The sequence below is a fragment of the Berghia stephanieae genome, chromosome 2 (assembly GCF_034508935.2).
Source record: "Berghia stephanieae isolate SIO BIC M18660-M18661 chromosome 2, UCSD_Bste_1.3, whole genome shotgun sequence".
Classification (NCBI taxonomy): Eukaryota; Metazoa; Mollusca; class Gastropoda; order Nudibranchia; family Aeolidiidae; genus Berghia; species Berghia stephanieae.
In genome coordinates, this window is record NC_088361.1 from 74,659,302 (window position 1) to 74,665,301 (window position 6,000).

Sequence of the window (6,000 nt, forward strand, 5' to 3'; positions counted from 1 at the left end):
TCATGGAAGAGAAATCAAATCAAAAATACAAACTCGGTGATCTAACAAAATCTACGGAGAGATTTTTCACCGATGTGACTTTTCTATGCGAAACTCCGAAGTTGGAGAAATCATCTGCTGACTCATCACTCATCTCAGACTCGGATGTAATCTGTAGTCTGTAGGCGGTCTAGAAGGAATCATTTTAATTTTATGGTCCATACACGGTCCGGATGGATGATCTTTTATTTGTTGTGTTTAGTTATCAGATCGGACCATGAATATTTCATGCATTTCTCGTGCAACATACTCTAAATCAAAACCAAATGCCTCATTACCGATAGTGATAGGGCTACTTTCGTTTTCAAGCTTTGGCTTTTATGAGATTAGGAAGTCTTTCACTGTTGTTCTGGTCATTCAGTTTAGAATTATAATGTTCCAGTTTATAACTTATGCTTTGTCAAGATTATTTTATTGTGCATTTTTAAAACATGTTCTCCATTTGAAGAAATATTAAAAGTAAGGTTGCGTTTTTCTTAAGTTTTTTTTTTTTCCGTTCCTCCGTTGGTGGTGTATTGTAAAGTAACACGAACAAACTGCTTTTCTACACCGCTGTTGGACATGTAAATGCTAGTTTTTGACAGAAGTTTAACACGCTGCTTAGTGATTGCCAGTGTCAGTTTATAATGATAGTAATGGTTATTTTTTTACTGACAAAATTAATATTATAATTATTATTATTTTTAATTTGAATCCAAAGAAAGAAACAATCGACCTCTATCAATCCACTAAAATGACTTTTCATAATTTTCATAGTTAGAAACTAATTTTAACTCAAGGTGAGGATTAGTTATAATGTTTCGTATAGTCATTGAATTAGGGCCTTCATTTGGAATTTTTCCCAAATATGACAATAATAATAATAAAAAAAATTCAATTTAAAAAAATTGTCCTTTGGGATCCCGATACTTTAATTGCAGCTATGTGGTATAGTTATCACCGTCATTTTGGAAGGATTAGGGTTCCAGACCCGTTTTGAGCAGTTGAGTCATTGAGAAAGGAACTTTATTCACATTCTCTCACCATACTCAGGCATAAATTGGGTAACTGGCTTTTAACATAGGCCTGTAAATTTGCCGGCATTTCTGGCAATTTCGCTCTGCCGGAACAAAAAATTAATTAAAATACTTTTTCATTTTGTTTAACAGCCTATTGAATTGGTAAAATTCTAAGAAAATATTCTGGGAAATGGGGATTTTTGCTCATGTTAATGAAAAAGCTTCAGCTCGAGGATTTTCATGCAAGTTTTTCAGGGGGCAGATGCAGGCCTGTTAAACAGCATTGTCTCTTTCCGGAAAAAATGTAATATTGCCTAACAAGCGTCATGTCTCGACCTGCATGTAAAGTCTTGCTGTTGATAATAATAATAATGGTATAGATTTATAGTGCGCCAAACATCACTTCATCAGGAGGGCTCTGGGCGCAAAACATAGATTAACTTAATCATGAAGCCCTAACACAGTACACGAACAACGCTAATTATACACATAATCAAAAGAAAGCCTGTCGGAATAAGAATGTCTTCAATCGACGCTTGAATTCCTCTAGTGAAGAAGTGTTGGCTATAAACCCCTTGCAAAGCGCTTTGAACAAATTTTCATTTCATGGAAATTGCACTATATAATTGTTCTACCCTTGTTCTAATTTGACAAAGCTTGATGTAAATTTAACGGAAAGCTTAAGGATTGTAAAAAAAAATAATTTAAAAATTGAGCATTATGTTATAGCGCAATATCCACTAAATGTGCTCAAAGCGCTTTACAAGGGGTCCCTGGTCAACAGCAACATTTAACATGTAGAACGGGACATGACGCCTTTTAGGCGATATTACAATTTTTCGGACAAAGAAAACGCTGTAAACGGCCAGGTATTCATTTTACACCTGAGTACGGTGAGAGAATGTGAATAAAGAGCCTTTTCCAAGGACTCAACTATGCGTCGAGCGCGAGGCTCGAACCCATGACCTTCCGATCCAAAATCGAGTGTCATACCACTAGACCACATAGCCACACAAGGACCAGGACCAGATAGTAATAGGCAAGAAATGACGTAATATATTTCAACAATCAATTTTTTTTGCCTTTACAGGAAGGCCAGCATCACTGCTTGATGAAACTGATCCTGATTGGGTTCCAACGTTAAAGCTCGGGCATGGGGCAGAGAATAAAACAGACCATTACTCATGTCTTAAAGATAGGAACAAACGCAATGACTGCAGGCAGCAACGGCTCTAGTTGAACAATCAACAATTGGAGAAACTAGCTCAATCATTGACCAATATTGCCGGTCCTCTGCTAGGGTTCTCAGATTTTCAAGGTCCCCTGCCGTTATGAGACTAATGCTTTGTCCAAGTGTTGTGAGGTTTTTGTTTAGGATCACAGGGAGTGTTGTGATCGGTCTTCCTCTGAAAAGGTTCCCGTGTTTTTGGAAATATCCCGACATGGCTTGGGATAAAAATAGATGGAAGGAGGATGACGTCATAATACTGAAGCCAACAGTTGGCCGCTTCCGCCATATTGGGTAGACCAAAACATTCCTTCGTTACGGCCATAGTTACGGTGATTCACTCATCGGTGGCAATCCGAATCGCGATGATCAGTGGATGGAACAAAGGGGGGTTGCAAATTCCTTCTAGTGGAGTTATTGATGTCTGTTTAATTTCTGAAAAGCATTTCAGAATATATGTTGCAACTGTAGGTCAAGATCATTTTCATTTCAATCGATATGATTGCCATAAGCTTTTGCTAAGCATCATGAACTTCATGATGAAGTCTTTCGTCAATAAACCCGTTTTTTTCTACATTATTTCATTCTCATATGTTTGATCATGAGGGGACTGAGAATCATTTGATTCTTCTACTAAAAGCAATAGCTGAGAAATATATTCAGGTCAGGTATTTCTATGCTGGTAAACTGTACAGTGAACAATTCAAAAAGAAGCTAATGTGTAAAAGCCGTCAAGTTCTTAACAAATTCATTTTATTTACAGGGCAGTAACAATGTCATTATTAACTTGTGTGATTTTTTTAAAAAGGCAAAAATGTTTGTGTACAACCCTTTCCTGGCTAGGCTGGATTTCACGTCAAACATCATTCCATCCGCTACAACTTTCACCTCGAGCACTCGGTGTCGGAGGGCTCGAGTCGCATCACAGGGGCTAATTTCTGAACTGTAGAGGATTGAATGATGAATGACGTAAAATCCAGTCTCGCCATGACAGACTTCTGTAATAACTATTAATGATGAACTAGTAATGAAATTGCTGGGATTTTTGTTTTATTTTGAAATCTTAGTGAATTATGATCAAGCAATGAACCTTTTTGTGTGACCATGATATTTTGTGTAATAATGTCTTCTTTTTTTGCCACTTTACACAAATAAATATAAAATGTAAATAGCATTTTGTGACTTAATTTTTGATGAATTATGGTAATTCATAGCTCTAGTAGCGGGGGTCCCGTTAGTTCAGTTGGTAGAGCATTGGACTGTCACGCCAAAGGTCTCGGGTTCGAGTCCCTTTGCAGCCAGAATTTTTATCCGGTTCCCCCTGTCCACCCAGCAGCAATTGGGTAGCTTACTCTACTACTGCTATAGCTGCAGTGGTACGTCCACATTTTAAGTTGTCACCATTAACCCTTTCATGGCTAGGATTGAGTTGAACCGAACCAAAACCAAACGTACGTTTGTCTATACATGACTCACTTATGCAGTTTCACCTGGAAATAGTCCATGTGATGCGACTCGAGCGCGCTTTAGACTAATCTGTGATGAAAACTGTACAGGATCGACTCATATTTGACGTGAAATCTAATCTAGCTGTGAAAGGATTAAGAATTGTGGTCGTATAGTGGTGGCCCGATTTTAAATGTGATTCTTACCCCGAAACTTTGTGCTGTAAGAGTCAGCTGAAAGTGGTGGGTGGTTGGGAGGGCCTCCTGCATTTTTGCAGGAGATGTATGCTTTCTTCTACTTTTAACCCCTTATCTTTTGTAACGTCTGCTTTCTGCACTTGTCCTTGACCGAAATAGCTCGGTTGTGGTTGGGTTCATGTGGGGTTTTCTGCTTTTGAGGAGTATGACGCGGCCGGGAACCGAACCCCAAACCTCCTGGTTACGAAGCCAACGTTCTAACCAACTGAGCCACTGTGACCAGTAACAAGTAAAGATTGGTAGCGGATGACCGAATGGTCTACTTGCTGTTCTCTCTTCTTGGCCAAGCGAAATATGCCGTCTCGTGGCACGCAGGTTCGATTCCGACCGGATCCACTTCTTATTTTTTCGATATCTTTAATTCGAGCTTGCACTTCCATTACTTTCTGAGCGGTTGCTTGATATTTTACAAGTGTTTACTCATACTCATACTCCTCCCTTTTTCCTTATATTCATGTCATTAACCAACAAGCAAAGCAAATCGAACCGTGCGTAGTGATAGTGCTTTGGATTCAGAATTGAAGGAAGAAAATAATTTAATTAATATTGCCTTTGCAAGGTATTTTACAACATCATAATGACTAAATTCCCTTAGTAAGTGAGTGTTTTAATCGGCAACACAAGATGATGAAAACTTGCCAGATATTGCTAAAAGAAGTAATATAGATACTACACAATGGCCGATTACTGAAGAGAGAGTAATGAAGAGACTACAAAACCTAAAGGAGAGTAAATCACCTGGACCTGACAAACTTCAACCTTACATCCTAAAAAACTTAGCAGAGCAGCTAGTAGAACCCCTAACCAAGATATTTAACCAGTCAATGAAAGAAGGAAGACTACCAAGGGAATGGAAAGAAGCTAACGTCACAGCCATATTCAAGAAGGGAGACAGAAAAAATCCAGAAAACTACAGACCAGTGAGCCTGACATCTGTCGTCTGCAAGCTCATGGAACAGCTGATTAGAGAAGAAATGGTTGATCATATGACCAAGAACAAACTATTCAGCAAAGATCAACATGGTTTCATGGCGGGAAGGTCTACAGTAACAAACCTGCTTGAAACAATGGATGACTGGACGAGAGACCTGGAATTAGGCAACAATTTAGATGTCATATACCTCGACTTCAGAAAGGCATTTGACAAAGTTCCACACTGGCGCCTAATCAGGAAATTGGAACAGTATCAAATTAATGATCAGACAGTCAAATGGGTCCGAGATTTCCTCAAAGATAGAAGACAAAAAGTGATAGTGAATGGAACAGCATCAACGGAGAGACTGGTAACAAGTGGAGTTCCACAAGGAAGTGTACTGGGACCAGTTCTCTTCCTGATTTATATCAATAACTTGCCAGACAATCTATCATCTAAATGTAAAATCTTTGCCGATGATACTAAGCTATGGAGTAGCTAATACAGAAGAAGAAAGAAACACCTTACAACAAGATTTGAAAAAGCTTGAAGAATGGTCCGAATTATGGCAGATGGAGTTCAATGTAGATAAATGTGCAGTTCTTCACCTAGGAAAAAACAACAGAGAAGCAAACTATATAATGAAAGAAAAACCCCTGCAGAAATCCAATGGGGAAAAAGACCTAGGAGTATTTATTGATAGGAAGCTAAACTTCAAGAAGCAAATTCAAGATGTTCAATCTAAGGCTAGTAAAACACTCGGAATAGTGAAAAGAAATTTCAAGAATCTGAAAACAAAACACATGACTACCATCTACAAGACTATGGTTAGATCAAAGCTGGAATATGCTAACTGCATATGGTATCCGAAGTTTGAGGGAGACAAAGACTGTTTGGAAAGAGTGCAAAGGAGAGCAACAAAACTTATCACACACCTGAAAGACAAAACCTACTGTGAGAGATTGAAAGAATTAAATCTCCCGACGTTAGATTACAAGAGAAGAAGGGGAGATATGATCCAAACATATAAAATAGTAAAGGGAATAGACAGGGTAGAGGCAGGATTCCTTAAACCAAACAAGAACATTCAGACACGAGGAAACAGCAAGAAACTGAAAA